This window comes from Callospermophilus lateralis, chromosome 16 (genome assembly GCF_048772815.1).
Source record: "Callospermophilus lateralis isolate mCalLat2 chromosome 16, mCalLat2.hap1, whole genome shotgun sequence".
Taxonomy (NCBI): Eukaryota; Metazoa; Chordata; class Mammalia; order Rodentia; family Sciuridae; genus Callospermophilus; species Callospermophilus lateralis.
Window position 1 is genome coordinate 34,820,472 of NC_135320.1, and position 16,972 is coordinate 34,837,443.

Sequence of the window (16,972 nt, forward strand, 5' to 3'; positions counted from 1 at the left end):
ACCTTTTTTTTTTTTAAATACATCACATGAGAAAGAGAAAAAAATAGTTTTATAAATTGTAAGAAACTTTTCAAACACGAGTAGTTGTCAAAGTTCAAAGGTTATTTAAATGGGCTCTGTGGTGAGTGCTTGAGTTCAAATTTGTTGCCTCCCCACTTATTATATAACCTTGACCAACCTTTGTAACTTCTCCATGTCTTGGTTTCCTCCTCTTTAAAATGAAAATTAATAAACTACTATCTAATAGGACAACTTAGATGCTAAACAAGGAATAATTAATCATGAAACCCAGTTTTAGCTATGAAGAGCAATAATAAACAACCTGCACAACTGAGACACAAATGCATTTCTGTGACTTTTGAAGCAAGAGGCAACGTTCTTCCTTCCGTACTCTGATGTGGGAGAAATACCTTGAAGTGGATTGCAAGCTCCTGGATTTCATTGATAAGTACAGAAGTGGGATGATTGACATATTGTATGTATTTTACTTCATGCAGGACATTCTATCTGGACATTCTGTTGTTTTATTTGCTAAATCTTGCAGCCCTATCGGTGAGGGAAGTGTAGGTACTATCTTGGTCAATTTATGATGCTTTGACAAAATATCTTAGAGTGAGTAATTAAAAAAAATATTAGAAATTTATTTTTTTCACAATTCTGGAGCCTGGGAAGTCAGAGATTGAGGTGCCAACAGATTTAATGTCAGGTGAAAACTAGCTCTCTGCTCCACAGATGATTCCTTTGGCTGCATCCTTATATGTTGCAAGAGGGTTGAAAGGCAGAAGGGACCAATGGTTCTCACTTAAGTCATTTAAAAAAATATATATATTTTTAGTTGTTGATAGGCCTTTATTTTATTTATTTATTTTTATGTGGTGCTGAGAATTGAACCCAGTTGCTTCACACGTGCCAGGTGAGTATGCTACTGCTGAGCCACAACCCGAACCCCTCTTAAGTCCTTTTGTAAGGACACTAGTCTCACTCGTGAGGCGGGTGCTTTCATGACCCAATCCCCTCCTGTTATGGTTTAGATATGAGGTGTCCCCCAAAAGCTCATGTGTGAAACAATGCAAGAAAGTTTAGAGGTGAAATGATTGGGGTTTGAGAGCTTTAACCTAATCAGTGCATTAATCCCCTAATAGGGATTAACTGGGTGATAACTACAGGTAAGTAGGGTATAGCTAGCTACATTGCGGCTGTAACTTTGGGGTTTACATTTTGTCCTAGGTGAGTGGAACTCTCTCTCCACTTCCTGGTAGCTATGTTCTGAGTTGCTTTCCTCTACCACATCCTTTTGCCGTGATGTGATGTTCTGCCACATCCTGGGCCCAGAGCAATGGAATCTGGCCATCTATGGCCTGGGTCCTCTGAACCATGAGCCCCAAATAGACTTTTCCCCCTCTAAAATTGTTCTTGTCGGGTCTTTTGGTCGCAGCAGTGAAAAAGCTGATTAAACCATCTCCTAAAGGCCCCACCTCTCAATACTGTTGCATCAGGGATTCAGTTTGAACATGAACTTTGGAGGAACACAAACACTCACACCATAGCAGGCACATGCGTGAAGACTGAAGGCAGGAAAAGAAAGGTGTCTTATAAGAGGATCCAGTTCAGTATGGCTGTCCTAGAGCATGGGGTAGGGTAAGAAGGCTGGGCATGGAGAAAACAGGCATGAACTAAAGCTGAAAATACAGGTAGAGTTCATGTTTTCGAACTCTCGCATCTTATATTAAGGTTCTGTGCTTTACTCTGTTGCCAGTGGAGGAACATTGATGGATTCAAGCAGGAAAGTAATAGGGGCAGATTTGTACTTTAAAAGATACCCCCTGGAGGCAGGATGAACTGAAGACAAGAGATTGGAGGCAGGTGGACCAGTGGAGTAGGCAGTCCAGGAAAGAAGATGAAGGCTGGAACTGCAGCATGGGATGGGAGTAGAGTAGCAAAATTATCAGAACTTGACACCATTTGGATAAGGTGGTGGTAAGGGAGATGCAGTCATTAAGGTGGATTGTGAGGTTGATGCCTTGGCATTTGGGTGACTTATTATTGTTAATAAAGAGGTCCAGAAAAGGAATAGGTTTGGTAAGAGAGACAGCACATTCAGTTTTGAGCGTGCTGAGATAGCATCTTTCAGGACCAGAAGCAGGAATCTGGAGCTCAGGAGAAAGTGGGGTTTGGATGTGAGAGCCATTGTTGTCTGATGGTGGTTGCAGCCTGGGTGTGCCTGAGATTCCCTCTGGGAGAGAGGACACTGAGGGAGAGCTTTCAGAGGCAGGAAGAGACTTAGAGAAGACAAATATCACAGCAGTTGAGAGAGGACTAACAAAGGAGTGCTAATCATAAAATAGCCTAGAGGTAGGGCTGCAAAGAGGTCACTGGCCAATTAGGGTGTCACTGTGACTTTACACTAGGAGCAGTTTCTTCTGAGTGCTGGAGAGCAGGAGTCAGAAGGACAGATAAGTCCAAGATGACTGGAGCCCAGGAATTTAGTTATTCTCATAGAGAAAGAGATTTGAAGGACAGAGATGCTAAAGCAATTGACAAGATTATTTACAAAATATGGAAACTGGCAATTTCCTGTGGTTTTTAGTTGTGCTCTGATTTGAGGTTGACTTATATTTAGCCCATTTGCTTTTCCCTTTCCCATTGTTCTTCTTACAAAATAATTTTACAGGTCTTTATTAATAATTTACTTGATACCCTAAATCAGAAATAAGACATTTCTTTCTTTTGCTGTGAAAATTCACAGTCCTTAATAAAATGTTAAATTTTTCACGAGTCTGTGCTTTGAGGAAAACTTATTCAAGAATATAATTTCTGAATGATAAAAATGTAGAAAATAAAACATAACTAAGGAGACAATTTTTACCTTTCCACTATGACAAATTAAATCCTTGAAACATCTGGTTCATTGTTGCATCTCAGATCATAGTGTTTGCACAACAAATGTTTTTGAATTAATTAAAGACATCAACCAAGTGGTGTTAATCACATATGACTTTGTATTTAAATGAATGTGTTTAAATTTCACTTCAAATATATATGTTTGGGCTGGGGATGTGGCTCAAGCGGTAACGCACTCGCCTGGCATGCGCGGGGCGCTGGGTTCGATCCTTAGCACCACATAAAAATAAAAATGTTGTGTCCACCAAAAACTGAAAAATAAATATTAAAAAATTCTCTCTCTTCTCTCTCTCTCTTTTATATATTTATTTATTTGTTTATTTATTTGATGCTTGTGTTTAAAACTTCATAACTATATTTTTGTTATCCCTGAGGTCAGGATCTATAAATTATCTTTTTGCATCCAAGACCTGTACTTTATTGGGTTCAAACATATCTTGAATTGTACAGCAAGCTACATTAGGTATGCAATGACAGCATCCCCATGTGTGTATAGCTAATACTAACTGAAAACTTCCTGCAATTTGTTTTTGCAGATCTAATCCCCTTTAAGGATGTTCTAGATTACTTTCTTTCAGAAAAATTATGAATCATTGCTGAATTTCATCAAATGATCTTTTATCTTTTTTCCCAAATGATCTAAGGATAATAGAAAAGAAGATTTTAATTTCTGTTTAATTATGTGTTCACCTAATGCTCTTTATTCACAGAATTAAACTAACTGGCAGGCTGGGGATGTGGCTCAAGCGGTAGCGTGCTTGCCTGGCATGCGTGCGGCCCGGGTTCGATCCTCAGCACCACATACAAACAAAGATGCTGTGTCTGCCGATAACTAAAAAATAAATATTAAAAAAAAATTCTCTCTCTCACTCTCTCTTTAAAAAACAACAACAAAACACTAACTGGCTTGTGGGAGTTTTTTGTTTTGTTTTCATTTATATATTTTTTAGTACATGTTCCATTTGGTAATATTTTTAACATATGGTGAGTATGCAGTGGGCATCTCATTGTAACTTTAATTTCCAATGAAAGATATTATGCATTTTTTCATGTACTTATTGGTAATTCATATATCTTCTTTTTTGAAGGGTATGTTCAAATCTTTTCCTTGCTTAAAAAAATTGGATGTTTATTTTCTTATTACTGAATTTTAAGAATTCCTTAGATATTGTGGATACAAGTCCTTTTTAGATAAGCTTATTCCAATATTTTCTTCCTGTTATTTTTTTAAGCAATGTTCTCTAAAGAGCATAAAATTTCATGAAGTCCAATTTATTATTTATTATTATTGTTGTTGAAATGGAGCCTCCCTATGTTGCTCAGGCTGGCTCCAGTGATCTTCTTGCCTCACCTTCCTTCTGGGTACAGGGACGATAGGTGCACACCACTCATATGACCAATTTACTATTTGTTTTGGTTTGGATGTGAGGTTGTTATGGGCCAGGCTATATGGGCAATGACCACAGACTCCATTTCAGCCTGAGACTCCATGTCATATAAGAAATGCTTCTCCCATGGGAACACTCTGCCTCCATACCTAGCTATAGTTGCTTAGTATTGCATGTTTGGCAACACAAAATGGCAATTCTTATACAATGTAAAGTTGTTCTCTCTTTGATTTTCATTTTTCTTGGACAATGTACCTTGTCTGAGATTGATTGTCTAGATATTAGTAACCATTCTCTAACTTGTACTCAACTAGGGTCAGTTTGACCCACTTCCTTTCTGCTTGCTTGCTGCTATGCCAACCTGGAAAGTCCCATGGGAAATACCAATGTACCCATTGCATTATTTCACTAACTGCCCAAATCAGCTTCTGTACCCTTGCTTCCTTGTAGCTACTTTAAGCTGGGTGTGGTTTTTGTGGTTTTTGACTTTAAAGACCCTGAAATGCTCAGGTTCAAGGCTTTTCCTTGCCAAGACAGTTATGGGTCCTGCAGGGAGTAGTCGCTGGCCAGATGGCTAAATACTTTCCAATTCAGACAAAATGGACTTGGTGTGTTTTCTGAGCTGTCTGCCCCTAACTAGGTGTCCTCCAAAAGTTCACGTGTGAGACAATGCAAGAAAGGAGAAATGATTGGGTTATACCACCCTTATCCTAAATTAGTGAATTAATCCCTGATGGGATTAACCGAGTGGTAACTGGAGGTAGGTGGGGTGTGGCTGGAGAAGGACTGGAGGGGTGTGGCTATAGGGTATTTATTTTGTATCTGGATCACCGAGTCTCTCTCTCTCTCTCTCTCTCTCTGCCTTCTTATCATTGTGTGAGCTGCTTCCCTCTGCCACACTCTTCTGCCATGATGTTCTGCTTCACCTCCAGCCCCAACAAATGGAGCCTGCTGTCTGTGGATTGAGACCTCTGAAACTGTGAGCCCCCAAATAAACTTTTCCTCCTCTAAAGTTGTTCTGTTTGGGTCTTTCAGTCACAGTAGAGAAAAAGCTGACTAAAACACTATTTCTTTAAATAGTTTGTGTCTTTTCCCTTTCTCAAGGTCATGAAAATGAAGTCTAATGTTTTCTTCTAGAAGCTTTATCTTTTTAGAGTTATGCCTAAGATTTGTTTTGAATTGATGGTATGAAGGCATTTTAAGTCTAATGTGTCAGAAGTGTTGTTGTGCCCTTCATCCCTTTGCTGGACAGTGACAGCTGCCACTTGTGACCAGGTAGATGTTGTGTGGTGCTTCTTTAGCACCATCTGAATGCGCAGTTGTCCACCCACCATTTGCCAAATACCTTTGACCTCTGTTAACCAATTGCTGATCAATTCACTCATTTCCAAAAAATGAACCAGTAATTTCGGAAAGCGGCTGTGAAGAGGATGATTTTAAATTGATTCTATTATTCCTTCGGCACTTAGCTGGCCTTCTTCTGAGAAGGAGGACTGGTTGGCTCTCCTGACATCCATTTCATTTTAGAAAGCCAAGATAAGTGATTAATTATAAACTTTACCAGTTTCAAAATAAGAATTTAACAGCTTTTTTAGATGGTGACAAATGAGTCTCCCTCCTACCCCCAGCTTTACTTTTTTCCGTATTGTAGACTTATGGGTTTTTATATACTCAATGTATGTCTTTTGACTATAATTCCTCTTTTTTTTTTTTTTTTGTAGTGCTGGGGATCAAACCCCAGAGCCTTGTGCAGGTGAGGCAAGCACTCTACCAACTGAGCTATATCCTCTAATTGTCCTTTTTGATGCTTATGTTGTTACCATTAGGCCAATATGATTCCCCTTCAACTGACTATGGTGTCCTTTTGTTGTGATTTCATTAATCTTTGAAAAATTTCCTTGTTTTGGAGCATTACAAAACTACTCCAGGCTTACCTTGCACCCTTACTGACCTACTGCTGCAATCTGCTCTTTCTGTAAGGTTTCCTGGCTTCTTTAGTAGGAAATGGTGAGAAAAACCACAATCAGGATAAAAGTAGTTTTTTTTTTTTTTTTTAATGGAAATAGTTTTAACAAATTAAAAATACTATAGATGGCCTGTTTTTTTTGTTTTGTTTTTGAGTACCTGGTGTGCCACATTGTTAGAAATGCAAATTTCCTCACTGGGTAACCAGCATCAAGCATTTTACTACACGATTTAATGTAATTTTCACTTTGACAAAATATGGTAGGACTCTTATTACTATCCCTATTTTAAAGATGATGAAAATAAGACTGAGAAAATAAGTAATTTGTCTCAAGTCACACAGCTAGTAAATGATAGGGTGGCACTGGAGCCAGGAAGGTGGCCTTAAAACATGGCCTTATTACCACAACCCTACGGTCTATTCAGTGGCTTAGAAGCATTGTTCACTGGAGGCTTGGCAGGAAGTTATTCTCATGGCATTAGTTGTCTTGCAAGGATTTTATTTCAAAAAAGAAGAACTTGTGAAATATGAAGAAAAAGAGAAGAAACAGAAAGATATTTTTCTTACACACAGAAAATACATAAATCGTAAGCATAGGGGACAATCAATCTTTACAAAGTTAACATACCTATAGCACAAACACTCATTCATATGTGCTGGGAGCCATCAGCCAAGTAGGTATGACAATCTCCTTGCCAGCTTACTCCCATGCTGTCTAGTGGAAGGACTTCTGAAAGGTGACCTTGCTCAAGGACCAGGGCGGTTTAGCATAATAGGAGATTAGGGTGTTCCCCCTTTAGAATAGGGCGTATCCTGCTGCTGAGTTCCTCTTGAGTTCTTAGGGTCAGACAGTATATTTTGGGAGACAGAAGCCCATGCGGAGGGGATTTGGGCAGAGTGTTGGATTTGGGCAGAGAAGTGGATTTTGGGAGAAGTGGATTTGGGCAGAGAACGTGGATTCCCCCAGAGCGTGTTTGTAGACGGCCGGTGTGAGTTCGGGAATAAAGAATTGCTGTTTGAATCTACAAGCTGTGTGGAGACTCGTGATTTGTGCCCAGCCAGAGACTGCGGCACATATGAAGGAAAGAAACATTACTAATATATATTTAAAAGAAAATTTTTATCTTCTTATCTATAGATACTTCAGCATGCTTATTTTACAGGTAGAAACATAACCAAAATACCATAATTACACCCCATAAATTAACAATAATTAAAATTTTAAATATGTAGTGCTCAATTTTTAAATACCCAGCTCATGTTACATCCCCTCCCCTCCCCTCCTATCACTTCTCTCTATCCAATCTAAGGTGACTCTATTCTTTTTTATTTTTTCCTCACATCTTCAGACATATATTTTGTATAACGATGAGGGTCTCCTTCCACCAGAATGCATCTTGACACATCATACATAAATGGAGTATACCTTCTTATTTGTCTGCTTCTACATGATGTAGAGTTACACATGTAATCATAGGGTAATGTTCAAGTCATTCTACCATTATTCCTACACCCATGCCCCTTCCCCTCCCTTCACTCCCCTCTGTCTAATCCAAAATATCTCTATTCTTCCTGCCCCCTCCCCCACTGTGAATTAGCATCTGCATATCAGAGAAAACATCTTCTGGTCTTTGGTTCTTTGGGATTGGCTTATTTCATTTAGCAACATTTTCCAGTTCCATTTACTGGCAAATGCCATAATTTCCTTCTTCCTTAAGGCTGAGTAATTCCATTGTGCATATGTACCACCTTTTCTTTATCCATTCATCTGTTGAAGGGCATTTAGGTTGGTTCCTAGCTATTGTAAATTGAGCTGCTGTAAACATTGACATGGCTGCATAACTGTAATATGTTAATTTTAAATCCTTCGGGTATAAACCAAGGCTTGGGATAGCTGGGTCAAATGGTGGTTCCATTCTAAGTCTTCTGAGGAATCTCTTTTCTTTCTTTCTTTCTTTCTTTCTTTCTTTCTTTCTTTCTTTCTTTCTTTCTTTCTTTCTTTCTTTCTTCTTTCCTTCCTTCCTTCCTTCCTTCCAGAACAATTTTTCATATCTCTGGTTGTATATAAAGTATGTTCACACCAATCCATGTCTTCATACATGTACTTTGGATAATGATGTTCATCACATTCCACCATCCTTGCTAACCACCTACCCCCTCCCTTCCCCTTCCCTTTCTCTGCCCTATCTAGAGTTCATCTATTCCTCCCATAATCCCCCTCCCTACCCCACTATGAATCAGAAATCAAAGAAAACATTTGGCATTTGTGTTTTTGGGATTGGCTAACTTCATTTAGCATTATCTTCTCCAATGCCATCCATTTACCTGCAAATGCCATGATTTTATTCTCTTTTATTGCTGAGTAAAATTACGTTGTGTATATATGCCACATTTTAAAAAATCCATTCATCTACTGAAGGGCATCTAGGATGGTTCCACAGTTTAGCTATTGTGAAGTGTGCTGCTATAAACATTGATGTGGCTGTGTCCCTGTAGTATGCTGTTCTCAAGCCCTTTGAGTATAGACTGAAGAGAGGGATAGCTGGGTCAAATGGTGGTTCCATCCCCAGTTTTCCAAGGAATCTCCACACTGCTTTCCATATTGGCTGCACCAATTTGCAGTCCCACCAGCAGTGTATGAGTGTACCTTTTCCCTCACATCCTGGCAACACTTATTGTTGTTTGTCTTCATAATAGCTGCCATTCTGACTGGAGTTTGATGATATCTTAGAGTAGTTTTGATTTGAATTTCTCTAATTGCTAGAGATGATGAACATTTTTTCATATATTCGTTGACTGATTGTATATATCCTCTTCTGAGAAGTGTCTGTTCAGGTCCTTGGCCCATAGTCCCAGTGCATTTTTTGTAAGCTCATTTTAGAGACTCAAAATGCTTTCCTGAGTTGGTAATTAAAAAAGCACTCTATGATCCACTACATTTGGGAATTACTATACACTTTTGTGAACCAATGCATGGAGTTTCACAAATAAAGATCTGAAAAGTAAAGAAAAAAAAAAAAAAAAGTTTTGCATGCCTGTAATCCCAGTGGCTTAGGAGGCTGAGACAGGAGAATTACGAGTTCAAAGCCAGCCTCAGCAACTAAGGCTCTAAGGAGGCACTAAGCAACTCAGTGAGACCCTGTCTCTAAATAAAATACAAAAATGGGTTGAGGATGTGGCTCAGAGATCAAGTACCCCTGAGTTCACTCTCTGGTACTAAAAAAAAAAAAAAAAAAAAAAAAAGTTTTGTAGAATCAGGAAATAGAGGGTGGGGATGTGGCTCAGTAGTAGTGCTTGCCTAGCATGTGCAAACCCTGGAATCAAGCTCCAGCATGCGTGCGCACACACATGCACACACACTATACACACATAATCAGAAAATATAGTCCCATAAAGTCCTTTTCTCAGTCTTATATATATTGATCCTTGAGTATGTGAGACACTCTCACCAACCCTTCTCTTGTAAAAACATGTTGTATGTGCAAAATTACATGTAACATCAGTATTAGTTAATAAACATAATAATGTAATGAGTGTTGTGACCACATTTTCCCAACTCAAGAGCTAGAATATTACCAAATTTTTGTGTCTACCAGTGAGTCCTTTTCCTATCCCAATCTTCTGTCTCTCTCTTCCACACTTACCTAAGAGGTTTGTCTACCTGATGCAGGTAGTCAAATACGGAAGATAGATGACGGGAGGTAGGGGAGATGAGGGCAGTCAGGACCCTACAAGCATGAACCAAGTCCACAAGAATGGTTTTTGTTGCCTTTGACCTGGACAATGTAGGTGTCCTGTAGAAGCCTGGGTTCTTCATGAGGGACCTGAACACATACATCTGACCCAGGAGAAGGAACACCATAAGGGGGAAGGGGAAAGTGGAGCAGGTATAGGTCCTGCTGCTGCTTCCTGCCCAGCAGATGAGGCTGCAGATCAATACAAGTGAGAGAAGGAAGGGATTTACAGCTCTGGGCATCTCCCAGCGGAAAAGGTGGAGACTGTCTCATCCAATCGTCACAACAGCCTTGTGAAGTTGGAAATGGTAAGTTGCATATGTACCACATTTTCTTTAGCCATTCATCTGTTGAAGGGCATTTAGGTTGGTTCCTAGCTATTGTAAATTGAGCTGCTATAAACATTGACATGGCTGTCAATGTAATTTACAGGTAAGCAAAATGGAATTTTAGGGAGAAAGTTACTTGCTCACATCATTTGGGCAGGGAGATGGAGTTGGGACTGCTAAATTTTTCATTTCTATCATCAAATACTCTTGTCAGGTTTTGAGTTTAGATCAGGCAGTTTTCCAACAACCCGTGTGTTGATTAAGTCTTTTTTCTTTCTTGTTTCTTTTGGTGCTGGGAATCAAACCCAGCAAATGTGTATGATAGGCAAATACTCTACCATTGAACTATATCCCCAACCCTCAAGTTGGCCATTGATTCATTAGAGGTAAAGAAAGAGATTAATGTGTTTATAATAATCTAAATATGACAATGGTTTTTTAAAGAGGAATCTAGACGGGGCTGGGGATGTGGCTCAAGCGGTAGCGCGCTCGCCTGGCATGCGTGCGGCCTGGGTTCGATCCTCAGCACCACATACAAACAAAGATGTTGTGTCCGCTGAAAACTAAAAAATAAATCTTAAAAAAAAAAAAAGAGGAATCTAGACTTTTGCAAGGCCTGTTGGTGCAGGCCTATAACCCTAGCTAGTTGAGAGGCTGAGGTAGGAGGGTCACAAATTCAAGCCCAGCATGGATAACTTAGTGAGACCCTCTCTCAAAAAATAAAGAAAAATTGTTTTCTGGTCATGGTAGAGTGCTTGCCTAGCATTTGCTAGGCCTTGTATTCAATCCCCAGTACAAACAAAACAAAACAAAACAAACAAACAACAAACAAACAAACAAACAAAAAACAACCCCAAACTGTTGCAAATTATATTTGCTGGAAGCTAATGTTGAGACATAGTTTGGGTGCAAGATGATTACTAAGGAGCAACATCCCTGAAAGAAAGGTGCTAGAAGCAGAGGGAAAAGTCCCATTGTGATACAGGCCTGGCAAAGCATGTGCCAACCCAAGTGGCTCTCTGGAGCAATATTGTCCTTCAGAGTTATCCTGCATCAGGCCCAAAGCCTGGGCAGGTATTTATACCCCTGTCCTCTGGATCACTGAAGGTGGGCTGCTCAGAGGACAAAGTGACCTCAGATGAAACATCTCTCAGTAGCTGATGTTGATCTTAAAGGAGCTGAGAACCGGAGCCTGTGTGCTGACCTCACACCCCAAAGCTGGGCTGCAGGTTCTCCTTGAAGGGAATCTAGGTGGTGTTAAGACCTAAGAGATACTTGAGAGACATCAACCTACTGTAGAGGATTCTGAATCCCAACAATCATAATAAGACACATTTGAGATAATTGGGGGAATGAAAATAGACTGGCTATCAAATAATAGAGATTATTATTAATTTTATTGGGGTCAAGAAAACATGCTGTTTTATTACATTGACACAGCACTTGTAACAGCAGATTTGTACATTTATTTTTCCCTCCACACTAGGCAATTCTCTAATTCACTTGATCCCATGCTGATACTGTCTAACTGGAGTTATCATCACATGCCACAAATCAAAGGGTCCAGTTCCAGAGAACTGCCCTTACAGTCGAGCCTCCTGTAATTCTAACTGCCCAGCTCTAAATCAGGGGTTATCATGTTACATCCTTTGATAGTTTGCTAGATGGCTGCAGGAAATGCTACTTATGTTTACCAGTTTATTATATGGGATACAATCCAGAAACAGGCAGAGGGAAGAGATGCGGAGAGCCATATATGGGGCAGGAAAGTGGTCTAGCATGCCATCCTCCCAGCACCACAATGTGTTCACCACCCTGAAAGCTCATCAGGTCTCAAGAGTTTTCATAGTGCTTAATTTCCAGTCTGCACCCTTACTTAATTAGCATAAACTTAGGTGTGATTAAGAGAGGCACTTTATGAATAACAAAAGACATTACTTGTCACTCAGGAGATTGCAAGGATTTTAGAAGTTCTGCATCAGGAACCAGGGACATAGATCAGATCATTTTCTTATTATACCGTAAGTATGGTAATTGCATTGTGGTTATGTTATAAAATTTTCTTATCTGTAAGTGCTATATTCTGAAGCGCATGGTGGTACAATAAGATGTCAAGGATTTGCTCCAGCAAAACAACGGCAGTAACAAAAGTTGAGAGAAGATTCATGAAGCAGGAATGCTAAAAGGTTCATAACTATAAAAGTTAGAAATAGACTCACAGGGGTTCTGTTTGGTATTCTATTCCTATGTGTATTTTTAAACTTAAAATGATAATAGTGTACCTATACGACATAAATATATAATGAATATATGATGTGTAAATATGTAAAAATATATGAAAACATAATAAAAATGTTTTAAAAACTCATCAAAAGCCATTCTAGAATAAGCATTTCTCTTTTAGTAAAAGAATCATCTGTTTAATAAATATTATTGGCTGGGTGTCTTTCATGTGCTAGAGCCTGATGAATGGATCCAGATTAAACTCAATTTTAAGTCTCATGCTCATTTACTTTGTTCAGGACTCAAAGTGTCCTGCGCTGCTAGCCCATAGCTTTCAGTGGATCTTAAAGGTTATCCTGTTGATTGAGGCGAAATGAATAACTAAGAAAGGAGGTACTGGAAGAAGAGAATGGTAGTAATGGAGGGGAGAAGGAAAACTACTGAATTTGGGAGCATCCAGCCACAGTGCTAGATGCTTTACATACATTATATTTTTTATGTCTCACAGTAACCACAGCATGATATTATTTAATTTTTTAGGATTCAGTTTGCTGGTTAGGATATTAAGAGGCCCTGGGTGTTGATCCCCAGCAATAATACACACGCAACCTGCCCCTCCCCCCAATAAACACACACACACACACACACACACACACACAAATAAACCAATCAAACCAACCAAACACCCCTTCCCCACAAACAAAAAACAAACAAAACCTTAGAAGGCAGCCAAGCCCAAGCAGAAGTGCCTGCTGTGCCTCTTCCTGGGGCAATAAGCAGGGCTAGAAGCATGCTGCAGGAAATCTGTGAATAGGTGGCTTTGTGTTCAGCCTATTCAATAGTTCAGACTATTGTGGAATAGTCCCAAGCCTGGAGTGTCACACCAGAAGCTCTTTCTGCTGCTCACGGCCATGGTTGGAGAAAGCATCAAGGAATCCAGGGAGAAGAATGTCAGTCATAAGCTGACACTTAAGCACACTCAGATGATTTTGCTTTGCAGCTGGGTATGAGGGTGCTTTGAGCTGTAATTAGATGGCTATGTGCTTGTGCTGAGGAAAACATTGCAGAGGGATTTGTAACAGGTCTGGTAGGTGTAAGTTTTTAAGATGTGTATATGATAAACTGTCCATGTGATATACTCATTTTCTACAATATCCATTTGTCACAGTAGTGTTTATTCCTTGCACGCTCATCCTGATTCCCTGCTTTTCTTTCTTCCTCCAGAAAGGTCTGTATGCCCTTTTTCTGGCCTGGTGATGCAAAGGATGGACAGTGATGCAAAGGATGGACATTCCCAGCATGCAGTGCAGCAGCTCCACTTTATGGCTATGACTTCAGCTTCCCTAGGGCCACCAGCTCCTTGCTGACTCTTGGGGATGAAAGCTAGGTTTCCTTTGAGGCTCTACAGTTCCTAGACTCACTTGGGGATAACTGACTTGGGCAGAGGGACACTAAATCAGCTGAAAGTTGCAAAACACATTCCCCTGGCTGCAGACCATTTCCTAGTTCCTTTCTTTCTTTCTTTTTTCTCTCTCTCTCTTTTTTTTTTTTGTGTTGATGACTATTCTGGCTTTAGGTAGATCAGGTGAAGATCTTTTACCTTCACTGTTTCCTGGCAAGTGCAGCAGACTGGCCTCAGCTTCTTGCTCCATATCGGATATCAGAATCTTACCTTTACCCTCTCTCTCCAGTTTCATTTATTATTTTTTTTAAGCTGTAGATGGACATAATACCTTTATTTTATGTATTTATTTTTTTATGTGGTGCTGAGGATCGAGCCCAGGGCCTCACACATGCTAAGCAAGAGCTTTATTACTGAGCCGCAACCCCACCCCTTATTTTTTTTCCTATTTTTTCCCATCCATTTATTCATGACACTCTTTTCCAAGCTTGTGCTAGGATCTGGGAATCAACTGAAGAATAAAACCCCATCCGTCGGTCTTCAGCAGCTGAGAGTGGACTTGGGGGAGAGAGAATTCTAGGAACTCAGAACGAGTGTCTCCTTCCTTATCTTTTTCTATGCTTAATATAAACAATTTAATTTTCTAAAATAAATATCTATTAGCTGTACATATTAATGGGGTTCAGTGTCACATTTCCATACATACATATAGTGTGCGCCGATCAAGTTCAACTGCTCTTTAACCCTCCCCTACCAGTAATCACTGTTCTACTTTCAAGTCAACAATTTTTTTAGTTGCTACATATGAGGGAAAACACATGATACTTGTCTTTCTATGTCTGGCTTATTTCACATCACATAAGTCCTCCAGTTCCATCTATTTTGCTGCAAATGTCAGGATGTCATTATTTATTTCATTATTTATGACTCCATTGTGTGTGTGAATCTATCTCACATTTTCTTTACCCATTCATTTGATGATGGGCATCTAGGTTGATTGCATATTTTAGCCATTGTGAATAGTGCAGCAAGAATCATGGGCATGCAGGTTTCTTTTTGGTATGCTGATTTAGTTTCCTTTGCACATATACCCTGAGATAGGATAGCTAGATCATATGGTAGTTCTATTTTTAGGTTTTTAAAGAGCCTCCATATTGCTCTCCATACTAGCTATAAAAAATTACATTCCAACCAACAGTATCTGAGTTCCTTTTTCTCTATATCCTCCCTAGCATTTTTTTTTTTTTTTTAATAATAGCCATTCTAACTGGAGTAGATGGTATCTCTTGGTAGTTTGGATTTGCATTTCCCTGATGGCTGATGACATTGGGTATTTTTTTTCATTTTTATTGGCTGTTTTTATTTCTTCTTTTCAGAAGTGCCTATTCAGGTCATGTCTTCATTTTTAAACTGAGTTACTTGCTTTTTGTTATTTTTTTTTAAATTCTTCATATACTCTGGATATTAACCCTCTGCCAGAGGAATAGTTGGCAAATATTTTCTCCCATTCCATAGGTTGTATCTTCACTCTGTTGAGTGTTTCCTCTGTTGGGCAGAAGTTTTTTAGTTTTATGTAATCCCATTTGTCAATTTTTGCCTTGTTTCCTATGCTTTTGGGATTCCACCAAGAAAATCACGTATGTACCAATGTTTTCAAGTGTTTTTCTTATACTTTTATTCTGGTATTTTAGTTTCTGGTCTTATATTTAAGTCTTAAATACATTTTGAGGTGGTGTGTGTGTGTGTGTGTGTATGTGTGTGTGTGTGTGTGTGTATGTGTGTTGGGGATTGAATCCAGGGCCTTGAACATTGTAGTCAAGTGCTCTACCACTGAGCTACAACCCAGGCCATTGATTTTTATATAGGGTGAGAGATGGGGACAAGTTTCAATAATCTGCATGTGGATATATCATTTTCCCAGAACAATTTACTGAAGAGACTTTCCTTCTTCCAATTTATGTTTTTAGAAGCTTTGTGGAGAATCAGTAGGCTGCAGATGTGTAGATTCATTTCCGGGAACTCTATTCTATTTCTTTGGACTGCTTTTATGCCAATACCTCACCATTTTGGTTATTGTGGCTCTGTGGTATATCTTGAAATCAGGTATTGTGATGTCTCCAGCTTTGTTTTATTTTATTTTATTGTTTTGGTCAGGATTGTTTTGGTTATTTGGGGTATTTGGCAGTTCCAAATGAATTTCAGGATTGTTTTATTCTAGTTTTGTGGTAAATATCATTGTTATTTTGATGGGGATTGCATTGAATCTGTAGATACCTTTGGGTAGGATGGCCATTTTTACAGGGTGTGCTGATAAAATCTAATCATCCTTCACCTCATTCCCCAATCTCTAGTAATCACTTTTTCTATTTTCAGATCAACTTTTTATTTTTTTTAAAAGTTTCCACATATGAGAGAGAACATGTGGTACTTGTCAGATGGTATTTTTCAAAAAGTCCTTTAAAGAGTACTGTGTGGATCAGGAACTTTTCATAAGTCCATTAGAAGAATATCTAATCCATGAACAAGGAAAGTCTTTCCATTTTTATGTTTTCAATTTCTTTCATAAATGTTTTATAAATTTTCCTTCTAGAGGTCTTTGAACTTCCTTGGTTAAGTGTATTTCTAAGTTTTTTTTTTTTTTGTAGCTATTGAGAATGTATTGCTTTTGTGATTTCTTTCTCATAAAATTCATTATTGGTGTATAGAAAAGTTACTGATTTTTATATGTTGATTTTGGATCCTGCTGCTTTATTAAATTTGTTTATCAATTCCAATATCTTTTGGTGGATTTATTAGGTTTTAGAATCATGTCATTTGCCAACAGGGATAATTTGACTTCCTTCTTTCCTACTGTAAGCCTTTTATTTCTTTCTCTTGCCTAATTGCTGTGGCTAAAACTTTTAGAATCCCATCAAATTAAAATCATGAGAGTGGTACCCTTTGTCTTGTTTCTGCTCTTAAAGGAAATGCTTTCAGCTTTTCCCCATTCACTGTGATGTTGTTTATATCTCAAAAGATAAGTACTCTTT